Genomic DNA, 19,794 nt, shown 5'->3' with positions numbered 1-19,794 from the left:
TCTAACTCCGACACAACTTTCTCTTTTATGTGCCATGGTCCAAAGCAATATATGTACACATAATTTTCTGAAAGTTGTTATTTTTTAAACAAACTTTCTTTCTCAAACTTCAAATTTAGTTCAGACTGAGCTCAGAAGATCAGTCTGATTCAGAATTTACATGAGCACACAGACATACTTTATAAAAAGAATTCACCAGAAATGCCCCAAACCAAAGATTCTTTATTTCAGCATCCCAGAGGGAGATTTTTTGCATCCATTCTAGCCTCATGGCAGTAAGTCCACAGAAGTGGTGACCTTGCATATGATGTAGAAACTTTTGGTGTCCCATAAGGAAGTGAATTTGGTATGTAGTCAGAAAAATTAAATTTTAAATGGAATCCTGAAAATAAGGTTTGAGTCAGAAAAATACTTTGCAAAACAAAGAGCAGATTTTGTGACCTGGAGTATTAAGTCCTGGTTCAAAAAATAGCAAAACTATAGAGAATAGAATCTTATAGGTATAGGTACGGTAGAAAACCTTAGGTAGAATCACTCAGTGCTGAAAATTGTCTGGCATGGGGTCAGGAGAGAGGCTAGCCCAGGGGAAACAGCAAGGATTTCAGATTCCTATGACTTGAGTTCAGATCCTATCTCCATACTCACTTAGCTGTGGGACCCCAGGTTATGTTGGCTAATTCCTATTTTCTTACTCCATCAAATAGGTGTAATACCACTTACCTCTTAAGATTTTTTTGAGGTAGGAAGCAGTATTCCGCAGAATGTTTAGTGGTGGGGCCTCAGTAAATATCGGCTTTATTATTATAAAATATAACTGAGCCATACTTAAAGCAATCATCCCCAATTGGAATCCCCAAACGTGGCTCATCATAACTTGGGAGTATTTATCACAGATTCTAGGGCTCTGCTTCTGACCTAGTGAACCTGCATGTCCAAGGGATGGGACCTGGGAGTCTGTTAAACAAGATCCTCGAGGGTCTGGGCACTTTTCAGAAACATGGATGATATAAAATTTCATATTTTCTAATTCTGGTTTTCAAATTTGAGGACCCATAGGAATCATCTGCAGATCTGGTTAAACTATATACATGCCAGCATCCCCATCCACTAGAGATTTTTGGTTTAGATCCAGGATGAGGTCTAAGAAATTAAATGTTAGATAAGTCCCTCTGAGAGATACTGAGGCAAAGGTTGCTTAGCCTGCACTTTGGGAGAACACTGCCCAACATTGTCCTACCCCATTTAAACAAAAAGAGAACTCAAGAAATGGTATTGTAATCTGGGGGAAAATTGATCTATATAGCTTTGCTTCTGCTACCAATTCATGAAATAGATGAATTAGAGGAAATCACTTGGTCTTTGTGCCAAGTAATTTTCTTTCTCATGATGAACTAAAATTGGTCCCTTCTTTGCCAAGTTCTTTGGCTTGGGGTTAACAAGTAACTCACTAGTCTATTGTACATTGGATGCATCTATTCAGGGTTTGCAGTATGGTGCTTGTGTTGGCCTCTTTACCAGCTCTGATCATTCAATCTAATTTAGTGTTTCATAGGCACCCTGCAGGTAAAAACTGGGTTCAATTAACTTGAGTGTGATGCTGGTTGCTTCCGAGGCATTCCTGGTAAGATGAGAGTTTGAGGAAATCAGAAGAAAAGGAGTGGGAGCTCTCCAGGCATGAGGCACTCGGTTCATCATGAGGCTTTGTAGTGCTGGTCTTCAGGGTTCAGGGTTCACCTAACATGCTTCGATGATGTAGAAAGCAGAACCTTAGAGTCAGGCAACACAACATTATGTGGATTTCATTGCACGGCATTTGATGTCTCAAAGATAAGAACTCAAACATATGAGCAGCGAAGAGACAGGTCAGGAAAGATATGTCAGTATGTCTGAACTGCAAAATGTTGAGATCTGGAAGAGAAGCAGAGAAGAGCCAGGAGTTAATCCTATGAACTTCAACCACTAACTGAGAAATCATCTCACTGGGGCACATGTGCAGTCATCCACCCACATGAAGTTAAGAGCCATAACAAAACAAGATTTAGGATATAAGTAAACCAAAACTGTGTCACCAATTTGGAGAAACATCCTCCAAAGCAATTGACATCTTCCATATGTGTATTAGCATGTGACAGCAATAGCTGGATTTTTTCCATCTCTTTTGGAAATTGATTCAGCCTATTCTTAGAAACAACCCAGGCATTTGGTCTCATTTTTCATAATGTTCCAATTCAAATCCCTATAATTCTTGAAACTCGTCTAAACTAAAAATTCAGGGAACTTGTTTCTGCAGCTGTTTCTTTTTACATATGGGGTATGTAACAAAAACAAAAACTTGAAATTTACCTCTGATGAGTAGCATCATTTACAGAGTAAAGGTGAAGAATGAAACTGTGGTTTATTCTAAGATCTCCACTTCTCATTTACTGGGAGGATTCTGGCAAGTGACTTCCACCTCTAGTTTCTTCCCTCATGATCCACAGCCAGGCACAGGGTACAGCTCTTCTAACAGATAGAGATTCGATTTTCTTTTCCTAACTGGGCAATTCCTTAATAAGGGCAGATTTCATCCTACAAGGAGATCTCTGTTTTTAAAGGTTGAGGAAAGAAAAATATTTTTTTGGATCCATAATAATAAAATAAGGGAATGAGGAAAGAGCTCAGAGAGAAAATGAGAGTACGAGAATATGATGCTGAGAGAGAGACAAAGAGAGCGAGATTAGCACAGGAAGTTTATTGCATCAAGTTTCTGCACTTGACAAGCTGCCTGGGTGGGTAGAGAATGATAGAAGACAAGCAACACTGATGACAAAGACGTTGTGGAATAACTTGGCAGCCAGAGATACCTGCTGAAGAGAACAGACGGGGAAGTGAAAAGTGTCTTCAGAATTATGGATCTGAGACTTTTAGGGAAAATTGCCTCGTATGAAATGAAATGTAGAATGTGGGAAGGAGAGTCACTTTGGAGGGGAAGATAATGCATCCATCTTCACAAATAATAACCCAATTGAAGTTATCTGTAATTGGCTTTGGAGCGTGGATGAATAGGGCTCTAGCAGAATCGTTGAGGTTGGCCTGGCTTGCGGCTGGCTGTGAGCGCGTGTGAAGAACTGGAGAATGATACTGTCACTATTAAATCAGTCCAAACAGAAGGGAGATTTATAGTATGGGTAGGAGAGAATCAAAATATTGTTTTGGGTAGAGATCAAATGCTGAGGTGGTACGGGGAGATGGATTAGTGGAGCAAGGATCTATGAATTTCAGTGTCCACAGTTTTTGTCCATTTTTTTTTTTGCTTGATTAAGTGTTGACATTATTTTGCAAAAGGGGAAGCCATCATCCTGGGGATGAAAAATGATTTTCTGCTGTTAACTCTTGTTACCATAGCAACGGATTTCATCAGCCAAGAGGGAGGATTTTACTACAGAGACGGCCTACACGGGGCTGTTGTAATTTCAAAGGAAAATATTTACAGCTCTGTCAGCAGAACGGCTCCAACTGTGATTGTAATAGCATGACAGATTAAACACTATTTCAAGGATTTCTAAAGAATTTACCCATTATCGACTCCCAGTAACCACACTGTTTCTGACCGGGTACCAACAGCAAGCTCTTAGAGGAGGTATAGCCTGCTGACTGGGATTCATTTTTTTTTTTTCCTTTCAGCTTTGATGATGGTGGAATTCATGAGTCCTGTTTGGGATTTAAATCAATCCAAAAGACTAAAATTATTGTGTGAGAGAGACACTGGGCCCTATAGAGAGTTTTTCTTTTACCCCATGCAGAACTCAAAGGATCTCCTTATTCTTCTAATAAGAGGTGCAGTGGGGGAGCTGATTTCTGACCCAGAGCTCAGCACCTTTTGCCATCTCCCTGTGTGGACAACATTTCCTTCCTGTCTTTCATTGTAGCAATGGATGAGTCTCCCCCTCTCCTCCACTCCTTCCTTCTAGCCCTTCTTCCCTCCATATTCCATTCTAAGAACTGTAGGGTGTGATGCAGCCTCAGCTGGGGCTCCTATGGTTTGTTGGGTACTTGGGATTGAACTCAGGGACACTCAACCACTGAGCCACATCCCTAGTCCTTTTTTGTATTTTATTTAGAGACAGGGTCTCATTGAGTTGCTTAGTGCCTTGTTTTTTGCTGAGGCTGGCTTTGAACTCATGATCCTCCTGCTTCAGCCTCCTGAGCTGCTGGGATTACAGGCATGTGCCACTGAGAGCAGTTCCACATCCACCTTTTAAACCCTCTGTCAAGATAGACAGCCAGAGGTCAACACACTGGAGATGGTGCTTCCTTTGCACTCTGCAAACAAAATCTTTATTTAAATCACTAGGATCTTCCCTCCTTAGATGTTAGAGGATAATTATAAATAAATTTCCTTCTCTGTTTACTTTCTTTGTTAAAAGAATGAGTTATTTTAGGTCTCTGAGTTCCTTGGCTTGAAAACCAGATTTCCTTAGCTTTCCAAGTGGAGTATCTCTTTAGATGGCTGCAATACAAAACCTGAATGTATTGTTTTACACCAATAGTAAATAAAAAGTGTCAGTAAGAGTCTGAGTCTTTTAGATTCAAATTCGTTTTCTCTTCTCTTCTCGTGTAGGATTGACTCTGACCTTAGCTAGGAGTGGATCTGAGATGGAAGTGACTCTAATTATTCTGCTACAGTATTGTTTCATTTATGTCTTCCTCCATTCCCTGGTGTTGTTTTCTCATTTTGAAAGATGATCTAGTTAATTAAATCAATCCTCACTGGTGAAACGTTTGTGGGAAGAGTGATTTGGAAGGGGGAGGTGTTGAGGACTCATTTCTCTCAAACTTTTAATTTATTATCATTTTTTGTACACTTAATATAAGATTTACTCTTTTAGAAAACTTTTAAGTATACCATGCAGTATTTTTAAGTATAGATACTGTGCCACACAGTGGATTCCTAGGATTAGTTCATCTTATGTAACTAAAATGTCTCCCTTCTAATAATTCCCATTTCTTCCCTCCATTTCCAGTCTCTATCAGGAATCACCATTCTACTCTCTGATTTCTATGCATCTATTTTAGATTCATCATGTAAATCCCACCACACTGAACATTCCAGCTGACCACACCTGTTTTATCTTCAAGATCTGCATGTGTGACTCTTATTTCTTCTAATATCTCATCATTCCTCACTGAAACCTGCTAATTTGGCTGTGCTGGTTGTGGTAGTACATGTTTTTCTGTGTCTGACTTGTTTCACTCAGCATAATGCTCTCCAGGTTCATCCATGTTGTTGTAAATGGTAAGATTGATTTCCTTCCCTTTTTAGGGCTGCACCATATTTCACTGTATGTGTATGCCACATTTACTTTAGCTCTTCATCTGTCAGTGGACATTTAGCTTCCATGTTGTCTTAGTCTCTTTGTGTCACTATAATAAGAATACTACAGACTGGGTGATTTGTAAGCAACAGAGATTGATTTCTCACAGTTCTGGAGGTGGGAAGTTCTTGATCAAGGGATAAGCAGATTTGATGTCTGGCTAAGATTGCTTTCTGCTTCAAAGATGGTGTGTCCTCCAGAGGGACAAACATCTTGTCCTCACATGGTGGAAGAAACAGAGAGGGAAAAGAGAAGGAGGCAGCTCCCTTGCACCTCTTCCTGAGGGCTCTATTCTGATGAATTAATCAACTCTTAAAGGCCTTGCCTCTTAATACTATCACATTGGTGATTTAGTTCCGACATATAAATTTTGGAGGAGACACAAACATTAGAGACATAGCACATGTCTTGGCTGTTGTGAACAATGCCATCATGAAAATGAGTCTGAAGATGCCTCTTTGAGACCCTGACTTCAATGTGTGACTCTTATTTCTTCCAATCCCCATCGCCCCTTGCTTAAACCTGCTAATGCCTCTTTGAGATCCTGCCTTCCTTTGGATATATATCCAGAAGTAGAACTTCTTCTGGGGTCTTATTCAAACACCATTTACACCTATAGATTCTTTCAATTTTAACTATCTGAATTAAATTATTTTTATTAGTTTTAATTAGTCATACATGACAGCAGAATGCACCATAATACATCATACATAAATGGAGTATAATTTCTCATTTTTCTGATTGTATGTGATGTAGAATCCCACTGGTTATGCAGTCATATACTCACAGAGAGTAATAATTTCTGATTCGTTCCACTATTTTTTCTACCCCCAGGCCCCCTCCCCTCCCTTGCTCCCCTCTACCTAATACAAAGCAACTCTTCTTCCATAGCTCCCCTGCCCTTATAGTGAGTTAGCATCTACATATCACAGAGAACATTCAGCCTTTGGTTTTTGGATTGGCTTATTTTGCTTAGCATGATATTCTGCAGCTCCATCCATTTACTAGCAAATGCCATAATTTCATTCTTTTTTAAGGCTGAGTAATTATAGAGTCCTTATTTTTGTTTCCCTTCTAAATGCAGACATGACACTCGAAATGAACATCCTAAGTCAACAAAGATCAAGACATAATCTCTCTCTCGCTCTTAGCTCCACGGCACTGACAGGATGAGCAACTATCAGTCTTCACACTGCCAGGAAGCACCAATGGGACCAGAAATAGCATGATAAACCATATAAGAAAGCCCATCCTGGCACAGCCTGAAGGCTGACCCTTTTGGAGGTGCTTCCCATACAAGGGGAACTATGCTGGAAAAAGTAGGGGTTGAAACCAAACATTTAATGTCTACCATCAGGAAGCGTGTGATCAGCTGATCAAGAATGGCAAGAAAATCGCAGCTTTTGCACTCAGTGATGGTTTCTTGAACTTTATCAAGGATTGGTTGAAAAGGTCATACATACATTCCTGGAGTCTGCTTTAAGGTTGTTAAAGTAGCCACTGTCTATCTTCTGGCCATTCAGGATGGCAAGATGGAAAGACCAAGATCAAAAGTTTCACTGATAAAAAAGAGGCAGTCTCTGTACTCAAGGAACTTATACTAAGGTAGGGGAGATAAACAAATAAGTAAACAACATGATGTGGTATAATAAGGCAATGATGTAGGCAAGCCCAGAATGTTAAGAGAAAATATTCAAGGGTGACTCACCTGGACTGGAGAAGTGGACAAGAGGCAGGAAGTTTTCTCAGGTGAGTTAACACTGGTCTGTAAGGACCAAGATGAGTGTGCCTGCTTAGGGTAGGCTAGGGATGGTCAAGAGTGTTCCAGACTGAGGAAATAGCAATGAGACGGGAAAACTGATTGGTAGGTAGAACCATGATAAATAAGTGGAACTTATTGAGAATCTATTATGTGCCAGGTACTATGCACTATCAATTTCTGTTATTCATTTTCAAAACTCTCTGGGGCACAGTTTTCCTCTGTTTTAGTCAGCTTTTGTGCTGCTGTGACTAAAAGATCTGACCAGAATAATTTTAGGGAAGAAAGTTTATTTGGGGGCTCACAGTTTCAGAGATATCAGTCCATAGGCAGCTGGCTTCTTTCCTCCAGGCTTGAGGTGAGGCTGAAAACCATGGCAGAAGAGTGTGGCGGGGGGAAGGAGATCACAAGATGATCAGGAAGCAGAGAAAAAGAGGTCCACTTGCCAGGTACAAATGTAAACCCTAAAACCATACCCCCATTGCTTCACCTCCTTCAGCCCTACCCAGCCTGCCTTCAGTTACTACTCAATTAATCCCACCTGGAAATTTACTGATTAGGTTAAGGCTCTCATAACACAATTATTTCTCCTCCAAACCCTCTTGCATTGTCTCACAAGTGAGCTTTTGAGGAACACCTCACATCCAAACGATAACTCTCATATTAAGTGAGAAAACAAAGACATAGTGCTGAGGAGTATTTGTTCAAGTTGTAATAGTTATAACTGAAATGGAAGTTTAGTTCAGCTCAGCCTGACTCCAGGGGAGTATTTTTAGACTTGTGTTATGTGAATTCAAAGAATTGGAATGAAAGAGGGCTTAGGTATTTCTGGTTGATTCAATTTGCTGATAAATCCCAATTATAAAAAATGAAATTATTGCATAAGGACTCAGGTATTTGAACAAGTCTTTGAATATAAAATATAGACCTGAGACTGAATTTGATGATTGCAAAGTTTTGATGAAACATAAATCAAACTGTGTTTTTCTAATAGTTCCAAAACCACAGCTTCATAAAGAGGCCCTATTTCTATTTATTATTGGAGGTGCAGAGGTCAATGTTAGTGAGGTCAAAGTAGAAACATCTGTGAGCTTTTCCTTCTTAAGGAAATAAACCAAAATACAAAAATGAATAATGCATTAAGTTTGGAAGATTTAAAAGCACATGTTATCAAAGACTACCCACATAATTATCATCTTCAAGTATGATGTAAAACTAATGGGGCTTCACTTTCAAAGCATGCTTTTGCACATTTATATTTCTTGTTGTATAATTGTATTAATACAAAGGCCATTGTGCATCTTTTGAAACTAAATATGTTCTTAATGTATTCAGTACACTCCTGGGATTGACTTGGATTTCATTCCTGAAGAGGTAAACACAGTAGAGCAGACTAGCAATCATTCAACTTTCTCAAAGTATTTGAAATCTATGAATAGAACAAGTGTATTTGCTCATTTGAGGCCAGGTACTATGCTAGCTATGGGCAACCACATTAATTTCTAAAGATAAAAAGATAATTAACATCTGACATCTGTCAAAATTTAACAAGGTACCATACCTCTATTCTAATAGAACAGGAATATGGTCAGATGGCATGGGAAGGCACAGGTGGGCATGAAAACTTACAACATGTTTAGGGAGGGTTCCAAAAATGCTTAAGCTCTCAAGAGTGAGGAGGAGCTCTCTAGGAAGATAAGTAGAAGTGAGAACAGCATCAGTAAGGGCAGGAGTCATAAAATAAATACACAGTAAGTTTTCAAAATAAGAAGTTTTGTCTAGCTAAAACTGAGAGTGGATTATGTGGAAGGAAGGAGGTGGAAAGTGCCCACCAATCCCCCTAGGCTGAGAAGTAGGGTGGTGCAGGTTATGAAGGGCCTTGGGCTCTGCTTTAAAGCAACAGGCTCTAGCAAAAGTTAGTGCAGGGTATTTAAGCAAGCAAATTGAAAACTCTGTATTTTAAGGCAATAGATAGTGTCAGAAGAATGACCCATGGAATATAGAGGAGTGGTTGGCTTCTGAGAAAGAGATCTACGTATTTTTTTATCAGTGTTATTTGGATATTCAAGCTAACCCACTCATGCTTCATATCTACAGGCTTCTGTTTTCTGTGAAGATGGTCAGTGGCCAGCAGCCTTCTTACAGTATTTCTATCAATCAACTTTCCATCTTTTCCTTTTCTGAGCTACATAACAGATTTACTTCTTACTCTTCTTGGGGCTTATCCTCAAACCTTTTGACATTGACTCTGTAGTGTTGAGAGCCACAGCCAAAGGGGCCCCAGCAAACTTCCAGCTGCCAGCAAGCTTCAGACTGCCAGCTGATGATTGGCTCACAGTGGCCCCAGCAACATCTAGCTGATTGGCTCCTCTGCGGTGATGTTCATTGGGCTGTTTCCCTGCCCTTCAGACTGCCAGCTGATGATTGGCTCACAGCAGCCCCAGCAACATCTAGCTGATTGGCTCCTCCACGGAGCTGCTCATTGGGGGACTTCTTTGGCTCCGCCCATGCGACCCAGCCAATCGGCCTCAAGAGCAGGAGGATTGTGGGAGGTGGTGAGGTTGGTGTGAGGAGAGGCTTGTGGAAGCCGGTGGTGGCAGTTGGGCTCTGAGGGTTTTTCCCTGGAGCTGTTTTGTTTGGTGTTTGTAGTTCTAAAAATAAAGTTAGTTTCTTTTTGACAAGTGGCTCCTGATTTGTGCCAAGCCAGACTTCGGCACTGTAGCATTCCACTGAAGTTCCACAAAGTTCTTTTATTCCCCCAATCTTCTTTTTAAATAAAACCACTGAATTATTTTTGACTGGACAATACACATAAAGTCAATCATAAAACCACATAGTATCATTTCCACCCTGTCCTCCATCGTCCCTTTTCTTACTGTCTTAAATTATTCTTTAAATTAGTTTCCTATTAGCCTTTCTGGAATTTTTATATATATAAAAGCCACTTCAAGCAATGCTGTTTTCTGATTTTTAATAATTAATCTTTGATTTCTCTTTGTAATGTTTCCATTTTTCTCACTTATATATATTGAAAAAATTCCAAAGCAGTTCATACAGTTTTTCTTCATTCTTTTTTTGAGAGACATAATATTCCATTGTGTAGGACTACTCCATGATTTGTTTAGCCAATTCCCTGTTGATGAGCACTTAAATTGTGTGAAGATTTTGCAATTAAAATTTCACAAATGTACATATATATATATATATATATATATATATATATATATATATAAGATAAATTGTGGGAAGTGTAATTTCTGTGTCAAATGGTAGGTGCAATTATAATTTTGATAGATAAAACCAAACTGTATTCTTGCAATGCAATACTCTAAGAGTTCCTATTTCCTCACACATTCACCAATAGAATGTTATCAACTTTATAAGATTTCCAATCAAATATTGAAAGCTGTTCTAAGAGTAGCTTCAATTTACAGTTTTCTTATTTTGAGTTAGTGTGAAAATTCTTTCATACATTTAAGAGGCATTAAAGAGATATTCTTTTATAAATTGTGCTACTCTTCTATGAACTTATTGGTATCCTTTTCTCATTTCTCTCTTTTTTTTACATCTTATGAGTCTTATGCATAGTTTGTATTTAGTTGGATAACTTTTCTTGGCAACTAGCATACATTCTTACCCTCTATTATGCCCTCTCCTGTATCATGGGAGTTGAAAGCTGGAAAGAATAATTTATAAGACTCTCCTTACCCCTGGGAATGTAATTTACATTGTATGAATAAAACCCATACCTGAAAAATTTTGGAAAGTGAAAATAAGGCAAAAAATTTTTTAAAAGTTCTCTTCTAATAGTGATGTCAAATGAGTGAGTAGACTCAGCTATATGAGTCTTGGTAGGGACATCCAGGATCCTCAGATAGCCACCGTCCTTAGTACTCAGTACTGTGAAGCTGACTGTAGCTTTGCAGCAGGTAACAATAAAAACCAATTAAAAAATCTTCTGCAGTTCAATAAGAGAGCATAATATTAAATTAATATTTAATCCAAGCATGGTGGTTCACGCCTGTAATCCCAGTTCCTTGGGAAGCTGAGACGGGAGGAAGGTGAATTCTAGGCCAGCCTGGACAACCTAATGAGAGCCCATCTCAAGAGAACAAAACTAAACAACGAAAATTAATATTGAGAAATTAAATATATGTGTGTATGTTTATATGCATAAACATGTATGTGTATTCCAAAACACAGTCATTGTTATGCTGAATATGTATTCTGGACTGAAAGAGCCAATTTACTATAATGATAGATAAAATATCAAGAAATAAATATGCCAATAATTAAGGAAAGCCTATGTGAAGATAAAATACTCCAGAAGAGAAAACAAGACTTGAACAAATGGAAAGCCATCTTTTACAGTTTGGATCTTGAATGGCACCCTAGGGCCCATGCATTGAGGGCTTGGTCCCCAGCCTGTGGCACTACTGGGAAGTAGTGCAACCTGTAAGACACGAGGCCTAGTGGAAGGAAGTCAGGTCTTTGGGGACATGCCCTTAGAGGGAATACTGGGACTCCAGTCCCTTCTGGTTCCTCTTTGCTTCCTGTCCCCCATGAGGTGAGCAGGCCTCCTCCACCACACTCTCCCACCATGATGTAATACACTGTGCAACCACAGGCTCAAAGGCATCAGGGCCACGTGACCAGTCTAAGACCTCTGAAACCATGAGCCAAAGTAAAACTTTCCTTCTTTTAAGTTATATTTTGCCACAGTAATGGAAATCTGAATAACACAGTATCCATTTTCATGATTGCCAAAACTCATCCTGATGAATTATTGGGATTTCTTTGTGGCCTAGTGTGGTCGCTATTGATGACTATGCCATGGATGCTTGAAAAGAATTTTAAAAAGATATAGTCTCTATTTTCTGGCTATGGGGTGTTTATCAATGTATTTCCTTTATTAAGTTTGCTATTCAGGGCTTTTGTATCTTTGTTTTTCTTTTGCCAATTGATCCCTCATGGACAGAAGGATGAAACAAAGTTTGTCAACCTTTCTGGTATTTCCTGTACTTTCTGCATTTTGACAATTTATGCTATGTTACCTTGGGCTTAAATAAATATTTATACTGCTATACACTTATCATTAACTGCAAGCTTTGAGACTATAAAATACCTGGTGTGGTTTGGATATGAGGTATCCCCTGAAAGCTTGTGTGTTAAGTAAAGCAACAATGTCCAGAAGTAAAATGATTTGATTATGAGATTATAAAAGTTGTGACCTAATCAGTAGATTAGCCCAATTGATCGATTAATTATTGAATGGATTACTGAATGATAACTGTATGCAGGTGGGTGTGGCTGGAAGAGTAGGTCACTGGGGCTGTGCTCTTAGAGGTCATCTTAACCCTGACTCTTTGCTCTCTCTCTGTGATTCCTGGCTGCCATGGTCTGGGAAGCTTTCCCCTGCTCTGCCCATTTTTCATGATGTTCTGTCTTGCCTTGACCCCAGAGCAATGGACTCAGAGAACCGTGGTTTGAGACCTCTGAAACCATGAGCCCAAATAATTTTTTCCTCCTCTAGGTTATTTTTGTCAGGTATTTTAGTCATAGCGAGGCAAAGCTGACTAACACAGTACCCTTTCAAGATCTCATTTGATGTTCTTTTCCTGATGCTCCATTTATTCTGGAATTACAATCAGAACTCCTGCTTTCCTTAGTTTATATGTACCTTGTATAACCTTGCTCATACTTTTATTTTCAATCTTTCCGAATTATTTTGTTTTTGGCGAGTCTTTCACACATAGTTTGGAGTTGTGCTTGCTTTTTGACCTAATCAACAATTTTTTTAAATACATAAGTTAAGCCCATTTATATTTATTGATTTTAGAGACACATATGATCTTAAATTCATTATATTTGCTATTTTTATAGTTTTAAAAAAATATTTCCCTCTGCTTTCTTCCCTTTGTTTTACATTGTGGATGATTCATCTGCTATTTAGGAAGCTTAGTATTTTTGTTTTGTGGTTATTTCTGTAATTATAGATACATAATCCCTTAGCACTTCATTTCTTTAGTGTCAGAATCTATTTTTCCTACCACAAGCAATAAAAAAACAAGGTTATTTACATATCCTTCCCCAAACTCCCTGGCCCATACCTTCCGATTATGGGCAACAATATACATTTAAAAAATTTCCCTTATGCCATTTATATGTGTTTATACCAATATTACTGCATTTTGTAGATTTTGATGATATACTTAACTCAGAAATACTTTAGATATTGTTACTTTTCCTCCTGTTTTTTCCCATCTCTCTTCTTTAATCTATGAGTGAATCACTTGTATATTGCCAGTAGTATACCATTTACAATTTCTCTATTACTGGGGTCATATAATGTTTAACAGTTTGTTTCTATCCCTCTAATCCACGTATTACATTATTTTCTTTATTTGGTAATTTCAGCTAAATATTGGAATTTCTTTGCCAGTTTCTTTTTCATTTTCTCTTTTCAATTTTTAAAAGAAACAAATTTATCTTTCATTTTAATTACTTTGTGGTGTCTATTCCCTCCAATTTTGCCTAAGTCTATATTTTTTTCCTAATTCTCTGCTGTTTTCCACCAGCCTGTGCTTCATCACTTTCTGTTGCTTTGCCATCTCTTCCCTAAGTTCTTCCACTCCTGTTTCCTGGATTTCCTTTAGAAAGGCAATTATTTCATTGATTTTTTTTTAAACTTCATGAATAGCTAACTCTGTTTAACAATGGAGTTCCTTTTTTTTTTTTTTGTCAGAACAAGGCTGTATTATTCAGGAAATCCCTGAGACATAGTATTTCATGAAACTCAACGGGATGAATATCTTTTTTTAATGGAAAGGTAGTATTTGACAAATATTAATAAAAGGTTATGCTTTATGGGATTTTTTATTGGTGAGACTTAGATTTTAAACATGTATATGAAAGAGGAAGATAATGTAGGAAATAAGTATGACACATTCCCTAGTAAAGACATAAAGTTTGTGGATTTAGGAAGCCTTAATTATATTAGCACATTCAGTATAGTTATAGGACATCTGAAAACAGGTGAGTCCTGAATTCCAAGGTCATACCAACCTAAGTTCTTGCATGCATGTTCAGGGAGGGTTGTAGTACCAGCTTTTGTGGATAAGATGGCTCAATGTATTCTTTTTTTTTGCTGGTGCAGATTAATTATACAGAATGCTGGGTTTCAATATAGCATATTGACATAGGCATATAATATAATTTAATCAATTGTCCTCTCTAATACTTAGAGATAGTCCCCTTACTCAGTGAATTCCTGATCTTATGTTCATAACATATCTTAATATCTTTATGCTTATTTTAGATTTTAGCTATTCTTCTGTAATGTTCAGGGAAATGAAAATGCTACCTGGACACTTATCAGGAAAGAAGTTATCCTTTTGGGGATGCTATGCATTCTTCTGTAAGTATCTCCTAGTTTATGTGGTCAACTCAATAGCTTAAAAACAGATGTGGGAATCTTTAATTAATGATATGCAGGCTGAGATATTTATGGGGATATGTAATGCTATCTCTGATTCACTTTGAAATGCATAAAAATAAGATGGTTTGAAGGGTAAATAGAGAATTGGATCAATTGATAGATTTATGAAAAATCAAATGTAATAAAATGTTAATAGCACAACTGGATGATATTTACTATAAAATTCTTTCAGCTTTTATATATACTTGAAAATGTTCATTATAAAATGTTGGGGAAACTGTGGAAGTGAAAGCAATTATATGTAGTTGTGGATTTCATTGCATTTCTAATGCTCCCAAATTAAAGGTTTAGTACATTTAATTTCATCAAGTAAAAATGGAGCATTCACATTCTGTCACAAAAGGTTGATGATTTTTTTCCTGCCTTTTTTAAAAATCAAAGTTGCCTAATTGAATTGCTTGGGTTAAAAAAAAAAAAGGGTGGGGCGGGGGGGGCGGTATGCGGGCTAGGGTTCTGGCTCAGTGGTAGAGTGCTCGCCTCAAATGTGCAAGACCCTGGGTTCAATCCTCAACACCATATAAAAATAAATAAGTGAAACAAAGGTATTTTGTCCAACTCAACAAAAAAAATAAATATTAAAAAAGGGGAGGGTTATTCTAACTTGAATTTCGAAGATAAGTTCCTCCAAGGAGGCCATCAAGAATAGTGGGAACAATACCAAATGAAGCCTTGTCAGTAAACAGTCCTCTCATTACTATAGATTGAGCATCCTAATCCAAAAATATGAAATCTAAAATTTTCCAAATCCCCAACTTTTTCCATTGACATGATACTACAAGTGGAAAATTTCACATCTGATCTCTTATAATAGTTCATAGTCAAAACACAGGCACAATAAAAATATTGTATAAAATCACTTTGAGCTTATGTATATAACATGCATATGAAACATAAATAAATTTCATGTTTAGACTTTCAAAATCTGAAGCACTCTGGATCCCATGCCTTTTTAGGTAATGGATACATAATCTGTATTTTGAAATCCAAAAAACTACTTTCCAAGAAATCTTGTGGAATTTCACCAAAAGTGGTCCATGTTTGGTGTGTAAAACATCTGAAGTGTGCATCCAACACTTGGGTTGCATAAACTCCAACACCCTAAATGTTGGTCTCTTATCACACATAAATCTGGATGATAGAAGTGAACATCAAATGGGATATTTCTAGACTTTCCAGGTTTAGAAACTCAATTGGATTATTTTAATGTAGTAAAAAGGAATGGTCCTGAGGTGTCTCTTTTAAACCCACTTGCTCAAGTTTTTGGCCTCTTATATAACACATGATTTGCTGACATCCAAATCTCATAAATCAAGGTCTTTTATTTTCAAGGGTAAATGCACCCCAAAACCAATTTATACAAAATGGTTTCCTCCCCTTAAAGGTCACTTTTATTAAAATTAGAAAAAAAATGATCATAGTGACTTGAATTGTGTCCCTCCAAAGCATATGTTGAAGTATCTTATCTAAAAATAAGTCTTTGCTGATATAATTAAGATATAAGCTAAGGTGAAGTTATCCTGGAGTAGGTAGGCTCCTATCCAATGGGACTTGCATCCTTAGAAGGATAGATAACAGAGACACAGACACAAAGGGAAGAATACCATGTAACAAGGGAGACAGATATTAGAATTCTGCATCTACACGTCAAAGAGTGCCAAAGATCAGGGAACCACTGGAAATTTGGAAGGAGGCACAGAATGGACTCTTCACAGTCCTCTAGAAGGAGCAGGCTTCTATTTTAGATTCTAAAACCTCAATTTTGCATTCTACCTTCCAGAAATGTGAAAGAAGAAATTCCTGTTGTTTAAAACCAACGAGTTTCTGAAACTCTGTTATTTCGGCCCTAGGAGACACATACACTGGCCAAAAGTATAAAGTCTTATACATTATAAATTTATAAGCATATGATTTTATAAATGACAGTTTCAAAGATCATTGTAATCATAAGCAAGCATTTCTTCTTTTCTGGTTTGGCTGCTCATTTCTTCATGCTCTTAGAGTCATACCATACATCAATCATGCCTTCAGCTTCAGCTAGAAAAGACTGTAAAATAAAAATACCGGGAAAGACTCACCAGTAGAAGCAGGAACTACTACATGGGTTGCAGTTAGTTGGTGACTCCAGCAAGACATTCTGGGTTAGATTTTGATTTTGTTCTGAGAAAGAGGTTTATAATTCCCTTGGTAAAATTTGTACTCTCTCTACTAATAGGCACTCTTGCCTCAAATGCAAGAGCTGGAATGGAAAAAAATTGTCTAAAAAGCCAGACAGACTTTAAGTCAGCTTCTGGCTGATTTTTAATGAGTTTTTTATTTGTTTGTTTTTCTATTTTTGTCCTGCATTTCCTCTCAACTCACATTACCCCAGTCTTAGGATTTAGAAAGGCAGCACAAATACACATAAAACTTTGATATCATGTTCTTTTCAGAAACAAACAAAAAAATGAGATGGCTTTTTTAATTATTTAGAATGAGGAGCAGAATTTCTTTTGATTTTATTTGGTTTAAATAACAGATTCCTTAGAATTTGACTTGGAAAAAATGGTGAAAATGAAAGGGTAAAACTTTTTAGTAGTTTTTCTCTTTATTTATTATTTATTTTAGGGCCACAGAGTTTGGAATTTGTATTTCTGAGTATTGGGAAATAAGACAGTGGACTTGGAACTTTCTCAGACTTTAGGGTCACTTGCTGCTAATCAAGTTAAACCCAATTACCAATTGGCTCAAAGAAAATAATTGATACTACCTGGCCTTGCAAGATGTGTGGCTTAGGCAAAAGCAAGGTCAACCTGAGCAATAATGGAAGCCAGAAATTGCAGGACAAAGAGCTTTACAACAATTTGTTTTTCTAGTTTTTACAATTGCTGTAAAATGGTTTTCTTCTATTGCCAGCAGATATACCCTTGGGAATCTCTAATTCTTTTTTATCTTTGTGGCTCTCTCAAAAGACATACTAGTGCTTTGAATTGCAGCATCAAAATCACCCACTTGATTTTTTTTTTCCTTTCATTTTGTTCTAGGGGCCTCACATTCAGTCCTACAAAGACATATGCAGCCCTAGGGGAATGAATGCTCTGGCCGCTTAGGATGGCTCTGGTTAGTAAAAACAGTGCAAACTATGAATGTACATTTCTGCTAGGATGTAAAAGTGCCATTGTTACAGCTGAAGGGGAATCCAGTGGAACCATCTTTGCACAATATTGGAAGAGCTGTGGACATTCTTTACCTGGGGTCTAAGTAAACTATGCAGTCTTCCAAATCCAAAGCCCTAAATTAATCAGAGACTATGCAATTAATTGCATGTTTTAAAATTTTTCTTCCCCAAATCCTTTTCAGTATGAATGCTGCAGGTGAAAAGGAAATATTAATTGAATAATTTTTCTTTAGTCATATTTATTACACAGTGAATAGAAGTCCTCATATATCCTTTAGAATAAATTTTTTTGGAAAAAAACTCTTCTTTATGTTTTGCTTTTCAAATGGGAATGACATGAAACAACTTCTGAGACCATAATGTCTTTTTCTTTCAAGATCCTTTTATCTCTTGATACATCCCATTTGCCATCACATTGCCCATTTGTAATTCTGAATCCCCAGACTGATCATAAAACACTAATAATTAAGTCAGATATTGTTATGAACAACTGATTTTTGCTGGGAGTGGGAAAAAGTTGGTTCATTTAGAAAGGAAATAATTGGTCAGCTCCATCAGCAGGAAGCCTGGGCTTTTATTATTATTTTTTAAAGACACTTTATTGCCTTTTAGACGTCACCAGCCTTACTTTGCTTTCCTAAGGGCAGCCTCTCAGAATGCTGCTCCTAGCATGCAAGTCTGGCAGCTGTTCTTGGACTACTGCAGGGCACTGCTCACATGTTCTTTCCTGCCTCCCCTTCCCATCTTTTGCTATTACCTCAGAGTAGCAAACCCACTGGCTCACGCTGCTCTTTTTAACTAAACCCTGAAATGTGGCAAGGTCTCTGAACACAAAGGCCCCTAGAGCTTTTCGTTGAGTAGATTTTTTGCAGTCATCAATCAATATCTATGACAAAAGCATTTCCCCCCTACACTGTGGATTACACCAAGATCCTTCACAGGAATAGATCCTTTAGTTAGGTGTCTTGGCACGATGTTTGGCACACTTATCATTTATTGTATATACTTTGACACATTCCATAGGAACTTCTTATAAAACGTTTTGGGGTTTTGCCTAGAGAATACGAAAATGAAGCACTAATTGTAAGTACTACTCAAGGCTGTAGCATTGACCCTTTTGTTTGGAGCCCAAGGACTCTTCTGAGAGAAAACAGCAGAGTTCAGAATAAAAGGAAAGATGAGATGGTCCCTCTCCAAAACACTTGTTACTTACTGTTAAATAAAACCAAGAACAGAGAACATAGACCTGGTAAAACAGGTGGTCTGCTTACCTAGTCTAGCTCATTCTGCTTAGGAAGGGCCTACCTTCTCCAGATATGTATTTAGGAATGAATAAAGATGAGAGGAAGAAATGAGAAAGTTCATTCTTCCTAAGAAGAACATGTAGGTCCATTAAGTAATACAGTCTTCAAAGACTATAAGGAGGGTCCCAATTCCAGCTGCCACCTTCTTCTCACTAAAAGAATAAACAGCCTGGAGTCACATGCATGTCCCTGTGACAATTGTCATTCTCACTGTCTGTATTGATTTAATCTGTCTTTTTCTTAGGATCTTTATTACAAAGTCACCATCTTTTTTTCTCCTTTCTTCTAATTAGTTTAGGTACTGAATCTTTGTGTTTGCGTGTGTGTGTGCGCACGCTGGCGCACGCCTAGGGCCTTGTCCATTGTTAGTTGATTTTTAAAAAATATTGTTTTAGTTGTAGGTGGACACAATATCTTTATTTAATTTTTTATTTTTGTGTGGTGCTGAGGATTGAACCCAGTGCTTTACACATGTAAGGTGAGTGCTGTGCCAGTGAGCCACAACCCCAGCCCATTAGTTGATTTTTAAGGGAGAGTTTGTCCCCCTCCAGGATGCTCTGGATGTGACTTTCTGACTCTCTAGTACCTTTGGAGGGAAGAATCTCTCCCCACTCAGAATCCCCCACTGTACCCCACCATGGCACACTGCCTGTGTAATTAGTCAATTTTCTCTGTCATGGGAATAACAACTCAGAAATTATAATTCAACTACCTAGTGCTCAGTA

The 19,794-nt window shown here is 37.7% G+C and overlaps 1 long non-coding RNA gene and 1 pseudogene across 1 annotated transcript; one reads left to right on the top strand and one right to left on the bottom strand.

Annotated features, from left to right (window-relative positions):
* Nucleotides 1–205: 205 nt before the first annotated feature.
* On the bottom strand, nucleotides 206–16,833 carry LOC144365875 (uncharacterized). The gene is made up of 2 exons (XR_013424606.1): nucleotides 16,687–16,833; nucleotides 206–1,908 (listed from the first exon to the last, which is right to left on the bottom strand). It is a non-coding gene; the product is annotated as an uncharacterized LOC144365875 (long non-coding RNA).
* LOC110598102 (small ribosomal subunit protein uS12 pseudogene) lies at nucleotides 2,307–7,681 on the top strand (annotated as a pseudogene).
* Nucleotides 16,834–19,794: the final 2,961 nt, after the last annotated feature.

The sequence above is a fragment of the Ictidomys tridecemlineatus genome, chromosome 8, assembly GCF_052094955.1.
Source record: "Ictidomys tridecemlineatus isolate mIctTri1 chromosome 8, mIctTri1.hap1, whole genome shotgun sequence".
NCBI classification, from domain to species: Eukaryota; Metazoa; Chordata; class Mammalia; order Rodentia; family Sciuridae; genus Ictidomys; species Ictidomys tridecemlineatus.
This window is presented reverse-complemented; position numbering and strand designations above follow the sequence as displayed.